Source organism: Myotis daubentonii, chromosome 8, assembly GCF_963259705.1.
Source record: "Myotis daubentonii chromosome 8, mMyoDau2.1, whole genome shotgun sequence".
Lineage (NCBI taxonomy): Eukaryota > Metazoa > Chordata > Mammalia > Chiroptera > Vespertilionidae > Myotis > Myotis daubentonii.
Window position 1 is genome coordinate 2,717,210 of NC_081847.1, and position 14,160 is coordinate 2,731,369.

Consider the following 14,160-nt stretch of genomic DNA (forward strand, 5'->3'; position numbering starts at 1 on the left):
AGAGAGAAAGAGGGGGAGAAAGAAACATAGATGTGAGAGAGAAACATCAATGGATTACCTCACGTACGAACCCTGACAAGGGATCGAACCCGCAACCTTGGTATGTACCCTGACCAGAAATTGAACTCATAACCTTCCAGTGTACAGGACCACACTCCAACCAACTGAGTCACCCAGCCAGGGCACTAAATATTTCTAAACATCACTTTTGGGATTTAAAAAAATTACTAACCTAGATATTTTAGAGCAGAAAGTTGAGAAACAATGTTGGTGTATTTTTCAACAGCATTTATAGAGGTTTTGCATTTTGACAGATGTGTTTTTTGAATCAGATGAGACACATTCCCAGGATTTCTTATTCATGACAGTCCTTTGGCCTTACCCAGGGACCTGCTGTGGCCCAGCCTCAGACCAGGGCGGGGCAGCGTTCCTGCAGGGGCCGGGGCTGCCGGATGGGGCACAGGACCCTCTGCTGTGACCTGGTGCGCATGAGAAAGGGCCCAACAGTTCAGGGACAGAGTGTAGATCACCAGCGGACAAGGGGTTGTCTGAGTCTCTAACAACACGGCCGCCCCACCCTGCCCAGCACCAGCTCCACGTCCAGCGGCGGAGCAGCCTGGCTGGTGTTGCCGAGAACAGGGCTATGGGAAAGCAGGACCTGGCCGGGCGGCTTTCCCGGGGCTGCCTGGCCCTGGGGTCGGTGGCCTTCCAAAGCTGTCAGTGCGCACAGACCACGCCTCGTCCTCGTCCTCAGAGGAGCGGCCTTTCCTGCTTCAGGGGCCTCCCGTCTGCTCCCTCAGCGGGACCTGCTGTGCCAGCCCCTCTCCCCCTCGCTTTCCCTTTCAGCAGGTGGCGTCTCTGTCGTTTCCAATTACCCACAGAGCTGAAGGTGCCCACATATGTGTGGGAATGATTGCTTTTTAAAATGTCCTTATTTAGGTAAAGTTGGGGCAGCATGGCCACTCGCCTGGGACACAGGTGTTTGTCAGACACTTTTGTTTCCCTCTTTGCTTCATCTCTCCTTCCATGTGATTGCACCTGCTGCTTGGAAGACGGGGCCCTGCCTCGCCGAGTGGTGCCCCGGGCCTGCCCGCCTTCCGTCTTCCTGGAGCAGAAGGAAGGCATCTGCGCCTTGGGCCGCACCCGGAGGGTGTAAGGGTCTCAAGTGCAAAGAGCTGCCTCCGTGAGGAGTGGATGTGGGGTGGTCACCGGCTCAGGTCCACAGTAAGTGCTCAGTTGTAGGGACACGCCTGGGGCGTGGAAGATAAGCCATGGCTCCTCACTGGGCAGAAGAACAAGTCTGCCAACGCCTGAGGGCACCGTTGCCCTCCAGCCCGGCTTCCCTGTGACCCCCCCCCCCCCCCCCCCCGCAAGGGACCAGGCTCAGGGGCTGTGCTGGGTTATAAAGAAATGTCAGGGCTGCCCTAACCGGTTTGGCTCAGTGGATAGAGCGTCGGCCCGTGGACTCAAGGGTCCCAGGTTCAATTCTGGTCAAGGGCATGTACCTGGGTTGCGGGCACATCCCCGGTGGGGGATGTGCAGGAGGCGGCTGGTCAATGTTTCTCTCTCATCGGTGTTTCTAGCTCTCTATCCCTCTCCCTTCCTCTCTGTAAAAAATCAATAAAATATATATTTGAAAAAAAAGAAAAAGAAATGTCAGGGCTGGCCCTGGGTTTCTGGGAGACGGCGGGGGGGGGGAGGGGGGGCGGGTACAGATGAAGCTGGATAGGCTTTCTAGAAGTGCACACACGCAATCTACTGGCCCCGCCTGGCGGGAGCAGCGTGTGAGGTGAGCGGCACCTGCCTAACACCCAGGTAGTTTTGCAGAGATGGGGCCTGCCCATGGGCACTGGGGTGATGGGCAGAGCTGATTCTGAGAAGGGTGGGCCGGGACAATTGGAAACAGCATTGTGGGGGAGAGGCAGCGGGACCAGGAGGGGGCCCTGCAGCCAGGAGAGGTCGGTGGGGGGTGAGGGAGCTGGGGGCCTGGGGAGAGGGGGAGGGGTGGTGAGGTGGTCAGATGCTCATCTTATCCTCAGAGGAGCTCTGGGGCTTAGAGTCTCGCTCGGACTGGCCGCTGCCTGTCCAGGGCAACCAGGCACTTAGCTGGAGACCACCCCAAGCCTCTAGCCCAGGGGTGGGCAAACTTTTTGACTCGAGGGCCACAATGGGTTCTTAAACTGGACCGGAGGGCCGGAATAAAAGCATGGATGGAGTGTTTGTGTGAACTAATATAAATTCAGAGTAAACATCATTACATAAAAGGGTACAGTCTTTTTTTTTTTTTTTTTTTTTAGTTTTATTCATTTCAAACAGGCCAGATCCGGCCCGCGGGCCGTAGTTTGCCCACGGCTGCTCTAGCCTCTAATGCATCCTCATGGCACCTGAACCCTCCCGTCTGCACTAAAAGCCCCAGGTTCCGGCCAGCCCGGTGGCCAGCAGCCTCGAGCCAAGCACTCTGCAGCCACACGTGCCCACATCCCTGGAGGAGCAAGGCCACTACAGGAGCCGGGACAGAGAGAGGAGGATGCAGCTGTCAAACACTCGATTGTCTGGGGAGCGACGGCCACAGCCGGGCAGGAGCTCCGTGTCCTGGCCCCAGCTCTGGCCGCGCCCCCTCCGACTGCGTGGACTAGGCAGCGTGTCCGGGGCCACCTCGGCGTCCTCCCAGTAGTAGTTGACGTTGGGAGTGTCTCTGGGTTCAGGGCACGTGGCCCGGAGTCTCAGGCGCAGCCTGTTGCACATAGGGCAGCCAGGCAGGGCTTCAGGTTGATCAGGGACAGGTGCTGCCCTCGGTGCTCCCTGCCTGGCGCGGGCAGCTCGCGGTTCCGCTCCATCCGCACTCTCTCCACTTCTCTAAGATGTTAGGAGAGAGAATTCACTGCTGAGTAACAAGTAGAGGTGATGGTTTTTCTGTACAAACCTGAGATCAGAGAAAGTTACGGACGTAAGTTCTTGTCAGGCGCTGAGTGAGGACGGTGCCCCGTGGCGAGTGCTGGGGCCACCCAGGAGGTTCCCTGGCTGGACGTCTGGGCAGCATCCCGCAGGCGCCCTCTTTCCGACCTGGAGCAGCTGTTGCTGGCGTGTGTGTGCGTGTGTGTGCGTGCATGTGTGTGTGTGTGTGCATGTGTGCGTGCATGTGTGTGTGTGTGTGTGTGTAGCGTTTGATTCCCAAAGGGCAGCTCAGGGAGTCGGGACCCTTGTCAGGCCAGAGCCGAGGCTCTTGTCCGAGCGAAGCTCCTTGGAGAGATGCCTCCGGGGTCACAGCGTGAGTGGCACCTGCTGGTGACAGTGGTCACTTTTGCTTTCGTTTCTGGTTGTACACGGGCGACTCCAGAAACAGCAGCGCCTGTGTTCTCCGTGAGGGTGTGGTCGTGGCCGTTGTCTGTGCTGATGCAGGAACCTGCCCCTGTATGAGCTCGTGGCTGCCATTCTGTGTGAAGACTTTGCTTTTTTTTATTTCTTTTTTTATTTTTGTGTGTGAAGACTTTTCTTCTCTTCAGCCTCAGAGTGTGTGGAGAACTTTCCAGAAATCATCAGCAGACATGCTGTCCACGGTGCATCTGTGACAGCCCTCCAGGCCACTGGACAGGGCATGTGTGATATCGGGGCATTTCGGCTTTCCCCGGTTTCCTTGCGCCGCTGGCAGCAGAATGAGATAGGGCAGAGGGAGCGGCGAGGCTGTCTGCGTGCCCCTTGTCTTTCACATTGGGTTGCCAGTCTCTCCCTGAATTTGGTTGGACAGTGGAGTCAACATTTCAGGGACCGAGAGATGGGTTTTAATCTTTGTTTAATCCTCACCCGAGGATATTTTTCTGTTAATCTTTAAAGAGAAAGTGGAAGGGAGGGGCAGAGACAGAGAGAGAGAAACATCGATGTGAAAGAGACACATTGACTGGCTGCCTCGCACACATCCCAACCAGGGGCTGGGGAGGGAACCTGCAACCGAGGTACTTGCCCTTGACCCACAGGCCAATGCTCTAACCACTGAGCAACCAGCCAGGGCTGAGAGGCAGGTTTTAAATGTTTCTGTCTTCTGGTCTGGCCCCTGGTCATGGATATTTTCGCCTTTTTCTGCGTGGTGGGAACTCCGGGAACCGGAGACCCTGGGGCAAAGGGAGACAGCGCGCCAGGCCTGAGGCCCGTGTGGCAGAGGCCGTGCTGCTTACTGGTGAGCAGAGTGCTCGGTGGAGTGGAGCCCAGGGTACCCGAGGTGTGCCTGTGCGCGGGGCGTCGGGAGGCCGGCGGGCAGTTCTCCTTCACCTGCGTGGTCCGTGCCGTGTCCCTCGGAGGAAGCACCGCTGGCGCAGCGTCACCTCTCAGCTGACCTGTCCACCACCTGGATTTGCTTGATATTGCTTGCAACAATCTCATTTTTAAAAGATAACTTTTTTTGTGTTTTTTTTTTTAATTTTTAGAGAGAGAGGAAGGGAAAGGGGGAGAGAGAAATATCAATGATGAGAGAGAATCATTGATTGGCTGCCTCCTGCATGCCCCACACTGGGGATCGAGCCCACAACCTGGGCACGTGCCCTGACCAGGAATTGAACCAATGACCTCCTGGTTCCTGGGTTGACACTCAACCCCTGAGCCACGCTGGCCGGGCCAATCTCACTTTGTGCCTTGTCTTAAGAATCAGGAATGTTCATGCAGCCATGAGTTTGATGTTTTGTTTTTATTTTTCCTGACACACTAACACGAGCATGTGCCTTAGGAGAAGCTTTGTCTGTGAGGCGGCCAGAAGCCGTTTTCGGTGCAGCTGTGGTGTAAGGACCACCCCTGGGGTCTAGCATACGGAGGTTCACCCTCCCTGTCAAGCTGCACCTGGAGGACCAGAGCCCACGTTTGTCTCCTGCTCGCGCCTCTCCCTCCACAGTTGCTGCCGCTGGCCAGGGCGAGAGTAGCTTTACCTCGTGGCTCTCGTGGAGTGAAGGGATGGACCGTATCAGTGGTTCTCCGCTTGACCCCGCCACAAGCTACTGGATGGGGCAGGCCCTACCGGCAGGACCGTCGGGGTCTCAGTCTTTCCTATCGTCTTGGTTGGGAGAAGTGGGTGAGTTAAGTTGCCGTGTTATGAGTTTCTGAGGCCACTGTGACAAACACCACAAATCTGGCGCCTTTAAATGGTAGAGATTTGCTCTAGCTGGTTTGGCTCAGTAGATAGAGCATCGGCCTGCAGACCAAAGGGTCCCGGGTTTGATTCCAGTCAAGGGCACGTACCTTGGTTGCAGGCTCCTCCCCGGCCCGGGCCCTAGTCAGGGCTCGTGCAGGAGGCCAGTCAATGTGTTTCTCTCACATCGATGTTTCTCTCTGTCTTTCCCGCTCTCTTCCACTCTCCCTAGAAATCAATGGAAAAACATCCTCGGGTGAGGATTAAATAAATAAATAAATGGTAGAGATTTCCCCTGTCACATCCGGGAGGCCAGCAGTCAGAAATGCAGGCGTGGGCACGGCCTGCCGTCTCCACAGGCTCCAGGGCAGGGGCCGCCCTGCCTCTCCCAGCATCTGGGGCCGCCGGGTGCTGGGGGTCCTGGCCTGGGCACAGCACCCATCTCCACCTGGTTTCCTGGCCGCCTCCTGAGGACCCAGATTTCCCTTTGTTGGTTTTTGTTAATCTTCACCAGAGGATATTTTTTTCCATTGGTTTTTAGGGAGAATGGGAGGGAGGAAGGAGGGGAGAAGAGAGAGACACATTGATTGGTTGCCTCCCACACGCTCCGTGCCGGTCCTGGGGATCAAACCTGCAAACCAGGAATTAGACCTGCGACCCTTCGGTGCGCAGGCCGGCGCTCTGGCCCCTGAGCAGCACCAGCAGACTCCCCTCTTCTTTTAAGGACACCAGTCAGAGTGGATTAGGGTCACTGTAATGACCTCATCTGAACTTGCTTTTATCTGGAAAGACCCCATTTTCAAATGAGGCGGCGTCCCCGAACATATCTGCATGGGCCACAATCTGACAGCAGCACCGCTAGCGCTTCCCTCTGCCGGACACACTTCCGCGCAGGCCTTCCCCGTCCCGCCTCTGTCCAAGCTGCACCGCCACGGCAGCTGTCGCCTGTCACGGCGGCTGTCCCCCTGAGGGAAGGCCCGACAGACCACGTGTTAGTGACTGCGCCCGCACACCAGCCCCCAGCCTGCACCTGCAGAGGGCACAGTTCGGGTCCTTGCTCTCCTGTGCCGTGTGTCCCGCAGGGACGTGAGAAAGCAGAGACCAATGGCGACACTGCCGTGGAGAGGGTCACAGCGGCCCAGGGAGGGCGTGAGGAGGCCAGGCACTTTGGTGGGGGTGAGTGGAGGTGAGGCCCAGGGTACCTACCCACGGGGGAAGTGGAGGGCCAAGAGGGGGCCGTCCACTGGGCACCTGTACCCACCTGTCCCACCAGGTCACACCAGGCCCTTTTCTGCCCCCCAGGCAGCTGGTGAGACCTGGGCCCCTTGGCCAGCAGCACCTTTGACGCTTCACCTAAGGGTCCCAGAAAGTGGAGGGTCACAGCCATTGAAATACCGTCTTCAAAGCTTGGGAAGACTTCCTTGTGCGCTAGTCACATGTGGCACTTGACGCTTCACACAGTGTGAGACTCAGTCTGAAGCAGCACTGCGTGTGGGGGTCCCACGGTCGCTGCAGTGGCCATGGGTGTGTGGCCTCTGCCGGGGGCTCCTGGGGGGCACTTTCAGGGTGGCCGATGCCCCAAGAGTTTCCCTTTGGTTTTCAGCAGTCGGTCTGGGGCCGGGCTTTGGCAGCCGCTCTGCCCAGAGGGGGCAAGAGGAGCAGTCTGTGCTCCGTGGGGGTCCGGCAGCCCTGGGCTCCCCCTCCTGCAGGGCCCGGACCCAGGAGGCCGCCACACACGCGCTGTGCTGTCAGGAAAGTCCGTGAGTCAAGCACAGTGTCCCTTGGTGCCTCCCACATTGGCGCTCCCACTGGGAGCAAGGAAGGTGCTTGCGTTTCTCGCGTTTATGTTGGCCTTCCCTCCTGGACGCGGTTCCTCTTGGTGCCGTCCGGCCCAGGTGAGCGTCGGGAGGCCACAGGGTTCGTGGTGGAGTTTTATGAACAGGGGCTTGCTTTGGAGGGAAAGGGGATGTGAGCACGTGTCCTGGGGACACGTAGTCTCTGCTCCGATCCCCGCCCATATTTTCTTATAAACTCAGCATCAGCGTCAATGGCGCCTTACTGCTCCACGTGGTGTTGTTCACTTTAACATGTCACAGTTTCCTCCTTGTCGGGCCCTTGGGTGCTTCTTATTTTCCCGTCGTCGGCAGCAGCGCTGGGAACACCTGGGACCCAAGTAGCATTTCGGTTGTTTCCTTGGTGGAGTCTGCGACCCGCGTGACCCCGGCTGGGCGTGCCACCACCACCTGAGGGTGTTAGGGCTTCACAATTCAGTTTACTTTGGACTCTTCAGAATCAAGTACATTTCACTGGGTTTCTTTTAGGCCCAGACACCTTTCACACTTTAACATTAAGTCACAGGATTCACTTTGATTTTAAAAGCAGAAGAGATGGGACGAGGGATTCGCCCAGCCCCCAGCCAAGACCTTCCGTGTCAGCAGCTCAGGGCTGCTTCCTGCCAGGGCCCGGGGAGGGTGGTGTGGGCTCTGGCACACCCTGGGCTGCCCAGCAAGCATTGACGGGACCCCATGACCCCGTGTGGGCAGCTCCTGCACAGCGGGGCCCTGAGGACGGGGACACCCCCAGGAGGGACCTGGGTCTGGTGCAGAGCCTGGGGCAGGTGGGGCTTCCCCGCTGCCTGGCTGAGCAGCCAGCACCGTCCATGCCGTTTCCTTCCGCGTGCTGTGCCCTTCGTGGGGGGGTGGACGTGGAGAGCCGTGTGTGCTGAGCCCCGGCCGGCGGCCCCTCTCCGCATCTCTGCGCTAGGCCTTGGCGGGTCCCACTTCTTCCCTCGTGAATCGTGGCGTTTCATTTCTTAAAGCTCCTTGGAGCCCGCCCCAGCCAGCCTGGAGGGCCTTTCCCAGGGAGCGGGTCTGTCTCCCTCAAACGACAGGGCAGGGGGTGACCTGGACCTCCTGGCCCTCCCCAGGTCACAGCTGTGACCCCACGCCTGGATCTGGCCAGGGAGGAAGACCCGCCCTCCCCGAGCCCTCTGACTGGTGTCGGGCTGAATGCTGGTGGGCCCACTTCTGGCCTGGTCTGTCCCAGCTTGGCTCCTGTGTCCTTCACATGTCCCTGCCTCAGGCCCCTGTGGCCTGGCCTGTGCCCCGAGCTGGTGCTGCTCAGCCCCCTGGTCAGAGGTTCCATCAGCTGCTGCGGGGGTGCCAGGGGCCGTGTGACCTGTTTACTGCTGAGGTCCGGTCAGTTGTGGACCTGGCTGTGTTGGCGATGTCGACGTGGACAGGAGCCCGGGCGGTGGAGACAGGGTCTGCCCGTGGCAGGTGCTGCCCCCCCCCCACCTCACCTCCTTCATTCTGCTCCTGATGGGTGCTGATCTCTCAAAGGCCTTTGCTCTTTTTTTGTTTTATTTATTTATTTACTTAAAAAAATATTTTTATTGATTTCAGAGAGGAAGGGAGAGGGAGAGAGATAGAAACATCAATGATGAGAGAGAATCATTGATTGGCTGCCTCCTGCATGCCCCCCACTGGGGATCAAACCTACAACCCAGGCACGTGCCCTTGACCGGAATCGAACCCAGAACCGGGCTGAAGCTCTTATCCACTGAGCCAAACCAGCTAGGCCTTGATTACTAATTTCTTTAAAAAAAAAAAAAAGATTTATTTATTTCAGAGAGAGGAAGGGGGGATGGGGAGAGAGAGAGAACGAAAAGAGATAGAAACATCAATGATGAGGGAGAATCATTGATCGGCTGCCTCCTGCACGCCCCCTACTGGCGATCGAGCCCGCAAGACGGGAAAGTGCTCTGATCGGAATTGAACAGTGACCTCCTGGTTCATAGGTTGACCCTCAAAAAAGCCTGTGCTCTTGCAGAAATGATGTCAACTTGGTCAGTTTGAACTCTGCTGGACACCAGAGTGGACGTGTGACTCAGTTTGAACCAATATCTGTGCTCCCTCGGCGTGCAGGCCCGGGGCAGCCAGGCCCTGCCCGCTGTGCACGCAGCGCCTCACCTAGACTGTGGCTTCTCTTGTTTTCAAGGGACACAACTTTTTGTTTTGTTAAACTTCACCCGAGAATACATTTTCTATTGCTTTTTAAAGAGTGAGAGAGACTGAGGGAGGTAGGTAGGGAGGGAGGGAGAGAGAGAGAGAGAGATCGATATGAGAGAGACACATCAATTGGCTGCCTCCCACACCCGCCCTGATCAGGGCTGGGGATTGGACCTGTAACCCAGGGATGTGCTCTTGCCCTGGACTCAAACCCACGACCCTTCGGTGTGCTGGCTGACACTCTTGCCACTGACCCACGCTGACCAGGGCCAGGGATACAGCTTTTAAGGAAAAAGAGACTGATTAAAGGCCCCAGCATGACACTGGGTGTAAACCAACGTTGCCAAAGGTTAACCTGGTGTTTCTGGTCCAGGGTCCTTTGAGTTATTCTTACAAGTTTTCTGTGACTGTAAGTGTTTCTCCCAAAAAGTTGAATAATACAACGAAAGAGTCCATCATAGTGCTCGATGGCGTTGCTTTTATTTCCTACTTAGATTCTTTTCTTACTGGCACGGAGCACAAGTCACAGGGTGTCTCAGATTTAAAATCCACAGAAGTGGTTTTTCTGCCTTGTTAATAAACCTATTCTTTTTCTAATAAAATTTTTAAAATTTTCTAAAGTTGATGTGACTTTTCCTAGAGCTTTTGTAACAAAGGACCACCATGAAAATGTATCCTGTGACCATTCTGGAAGCCAGAAGTTGACGCCAGGTGGACAGGCCGGTCCCCCAGGGAGGGTCCTTCCTGCCTCTTCACCTGTCCGGGTGTCCGTAGCCCCTGGCGCGTCGCAGGCCACATCCCTTCCGCTCGCCCCGTCTGCACGTGGCTTCCTTCTGTGCGTGCCTGCACCTACCTGTCCTTCACAAGGACACTGGTCCTATTGGGTTATGAGCCTTTTTCCCAATAAGGTCACATTCAACATGTCCTTTTGGGGAACACAATTCAGCCCATGGAGGTGCATGACTGTGTCGCTGCCCTGACTGCCGTGAGCTGTGGCAACCAGAACATCAGACCCACGCGTGGGGTTGAGCTCTGAGCTGTCACCTCCGCTGGCGGCTCGGAGCCTGGACACCAAGGGTGAGTGGCCGTGGGCCCACAGCTTCACGGCTCACATTCCCCGTCCCGGGGCCAGGGACTGACTGTCTTCCCACTTCTACCAGCATGTAGACATTTTAAAAGTATTTCTTGAGTTGAAAATGTAGGAGTGTCACTGCCTGTTAAGATCAGCATGGTCTCCTTTGGCTGTTTTGGGGCAGTGGTTAGAGCAGGGGTGGGCAAACTTTTTGACTCGAGGGCCACAATGGGTTCTTAAACTGGACCGGAGGGCCGGAACAAAAGCATGGATGGAGTGTTTGTGTGAACTAATATAAATTCAAAGTAAACATCATTACATAAAAGGGTACGGTCTTTTTTTTTTTAGTTTTATTCATTTCAAACGGGCCGGATCCGGCCCGCGGGCCGTACTTTGCCCACGGCTGGGTTAGAGTGTCCGGCCTGTGGAGCAAAGGGTCCCGGGTTCGATTCCTGGTCAAGGGCTTGTACCTTGGTTGCAAGTCTCTACCCCCAGAGGGGCACATTCAGGAGGCAACCAATTGATATGTCTCTCTCACATCATGTGGATGTTTCTATCTCTCTAGAAAACAAAGGAAAGAATATCCTCAGGGTGAGGACTTAAAACAAAAGAGCAAGCATGGTTTAAAGACAAAAGGTCCAGGACCCAACCCAGTGTAGCAGGAGGTGCCTGGGTACATGCATTGAGGTGACTTCTTCCCCTTTCTCTCTTCCAACCCAGACCAACTTCCCCCCAGTGGAAGCAGAGAAATGGGAAGTTCCCAGAGCTGCCTGCGACTCTGCCCTCAGGTGAATGCTCGGGGCCTCCCGGCCCAGGCCACTCTCCCAGGCGCCAGAACCTGAGTTAGGACGCCTGGGACCCGGTGGAGGCTGTGCTCGAGGTCTTCTCTCTCCCCTTGAAGCGCTGGCCTCTGGGTTCTCCGTCTTGGTGCCTGGGGCCCCAACCACCCTGAGTTCTGGCAGAATTCTCAGCCGGTAGGCCCTGAGCTGGTTGCAGGGTCTTTTGCTGGCCCTGCCCAGTCTCATGGTCACTTGTCCACCCTGAGACACAGGCTCATTGTCTCAAGGTTCTGTGGCTGACTGGGCTCAGCTGGGTGGTTCTTCTGTCCAAGTGATGTTGTGTGGGGCCACAGTCTTGGAGCTGGGCTGGAACAGCCAGGGCAGGTGGCTCAGCGGTCTGGCACCTCATAGAGGTTGGGGCTTGGCCTGGAGGATGGGGTGGCTGTACCTTTCTCTCCACGTTGGCTCAGGTCTCTGCTCCTACAGCTGAGTAGCTGGACACAGACCCATAAAAGTGCAACGTGGACGCTGCTCCTTAAGCTCTGGCCAGGACTGGCTCTGTCCTAGGTCAAAGTCAGAGTCAGATGGGCCGCCCAGGGCCCTGAACCTCAGAGTGATGGCCCATCCTTTGAATGCCTCCTTGTGGGTTCTCCCCTTGAGGAAGCTGCCCCCAGCCCAGCCCCTCCCCAGTGGCCCCTACAGCACTTTGTATTGACCTGGAATCGCCCTACTCTGGCCTAGCCCTCAGGGAGTCGTGGGGCTGCCCACCTGGGCAGGTGGGCGGTGTCCTCACAGTGACCCAGGCTGCTGAGCACACCCAGGCTGGCATGTAAAGGGATCGGGCTAATGTGTGATGCAAATACCGTTCCCATGTGGCTCTGTCAAGGCGTACAGCCGTGTGACGTGAGCTGGGCAGGGAGGGGACACCCCATGGTGTCTGGAGGAGGGTTGGCCCTGTGTGGTTGGAGTGGGGGTGCAGGAGAGAGGAAGTAACATGTGAGCAGGCGGGGAAGGTGCTCCGGGCCGATGGAAGTCAAGGAACCGAAAGAGGCCAGAGCAGCAGGGAGGGAGGAGCGGAGGCTGAGGGTGGGGCTGGGCCTGCAGAGCCCCTGCCCAAAGGGCCGGCAGTGGGCAGGTGGCAGTCACTGGTGTGCATTTTCAGAAGGTCAGCCTGGCCGCGGCTGGGAGATGTCACATTCAGCAACCAACAGTGTCAGTTTGTTCTCACCAGAGAAAATTCAGGTGACTAGAGATGACTTCTGCTAACATTTTTGGAGTATTTCTTTCCAGTGAGGAGCTCATTTAAAATATTTATTTTTAAAAAATGTTTTTGATTTTTAGAGAAAGAGGAAGGGAGAGGAAGAGAGATAGAAACATCGATGAGAGAAACATTCATCAGCTGCCTCCTGCATGCCCCCTCGTGGAGATCGAGCCTGGGTGTGTGCTCTGACTGGGAATGGAACCTGCCACCTCCTGGTGCATGGGGTGACACTCAGCCAACTGAGCCACACTGGCTGGGCTCAATTTTAAATTTTAACACGTAACCATGAATAATAACACTATGTCTATAAGTTTGATTTATAAAGTGGGTTTTTGCACACATAGTGAACCATCTGAACACATCAGCATGGGACACGGTGTCGCACAGGAGGAGGGAGCCCGGGGCCGGGGCTGCCTGGCTCTGCGGGACGTGCTGGGCGTGAGCACGTGCTCTCCCCGCACCGCGGTGCCGGTGGCCTCATGGCGCTCCTCAGAGCGGGTGTCCTGGGTTTTCCTAACGAAGGGCCACGCCCTGTGCCCTAAGCACCAGAGGGTTATTCTCTCCTGTCCGCGCCCTGTGCCCTAAGCACCAGAGGGTTATTCTCTCCTGTCCGCGCCCTGTGCCCTAAGCACCAGAGGGTTATTCTCTCCTGTCCGCCCTGTGCCCTAAGCACCAGAGGGTTATTCTCTCCTGTCCGCCCTGTGCCCTAAGCACCAGAGGGTTATTCTCTCCTGTCCGCCCTGTGCCCTAAGCACCAGAGGGTTATTCTCTCCTGTCCGCGCCCTGTGTCCTGAGCACCAGAGGGTTATTCTCTCCTGTCCGCCCTGTGCCCTAAGCACCAGAGGGTTATTCTCTCCTGTCCGCGCTGTGCCCTAAGCACCAGAGGGTTATTCTCTCCTGTCTGCGCTGTGCCCTAAGCACCAGAGGGTTATTCTCTCCTGTCCGCCCTGTGCCCTAAGCACCAGAGGGTTATTCTCTCCTGTCCGCCCTGTGCCCTAAGCACCAGAGGGTTATTCTCTCCTGTCCGCCCTGTGCCCTAAGCACCAGAGGGTTATTCTCTCCTGTCCGCCCTGTGTCCTGAGCACCAGAGGGTTATTCTCTCCTGTCCGCCCTGTGCCCTAAGCACCAGAGGGTTATTCTCTCCTGTCCGCCCTGTGTCCTGAGCACCAGAGGGTTATTCTCTCCTGTCCGCCCTGTGTCCTAAGCACCAGAGGGTTATTCTCTCCTGTCCGCCCTGTGTCCTGAGCACCAGAGGGTTATTCTCTCCTGTCCGCCCTGTGCCCTAAGCACCAGAGGGTTATTCTCTCCTGTCCGCCCTGTGTCCTGAGCACCAGAGGGTTATTCTCTCCTGTCCGCCCTGTGCCCTAAGCACCAGAGGGTTATTCTCTCCTGTCCGCCCTGTGCCCTAAGCACCAGAGGGTTATTCTCTCCTGTCCGCCCTGTGCCCTAAGCACCAGAGGGTTATTCTCTCCTGTCCGCCCTGTGCCCTAAGCACCAGAGGGTTATTCTCTCCTGTCCGCCCTGTGCCCTAAGCACCAGAGGGTTATTCTCTCCTGTCCGCCCTGTGCCCTAAGCACCAGAGGGTTATTCTCTCCTGTCCACGCCCTGTGTCCTGAGCACCAGAGGGTTATTCTCTCCTGTCCGCGCTGTGCCCTAAGCACCAGAGGGTTATTCTCTCCTGTCCGCGCCCTGTGTCCTGAGCACCAGAGGGTTATTCTCTCCTGTCCGCGCTGTGCCCTAAGCACCAGAGGGTTATTCTCTCCTGTCCGGGAGGATGCGCTGAGGTCCGGTGCGGAGGCCGCCCCCTCCGGGGAGGCTGAGCAGGGCCGTCCCGGATTCTGCAGCTTCTGGTGGTTCCTTGCCGTGGAGCAGCGTCTCTGTGCTGACAGGTGCTTCCTCTGTGTCTGTGTCCAAACTCCGCTGTTGGA

General features: G+C 56.8%; 1 protein-coding gene across 7 annotated transcripts in view; it reads left to right on the forward strand.

Annotated features, from left to right (window-relative positions):
- The window catches only part of ZBTB46 (zinc finger and BTB domain containing 46), a 62,428-nt gene that overhangs the window by 3,245 nt on the left and 45,023 nt on the right, over positions 1-14,160 (forward strand). The window contains exons 2-3 of one of the 7 annotated variants that reach the window (XM_059705003.1): positions 10,029-10,197; positions 10,913-10,980. The exons of 5 other annotated variants lie outside the window; for them this stretch is intronic. The gene's annotated coding sequence lies outside the window, so the exon portion shown is untranslated. Of the gene's footprint in view, positions 1-10,028; positions 10,198-10,629; positions 10,981-14,160 lie in introns of those variants that run through there. One more of the 7 variants, XM_059705005.1, reaches the window with a different exon arrangement.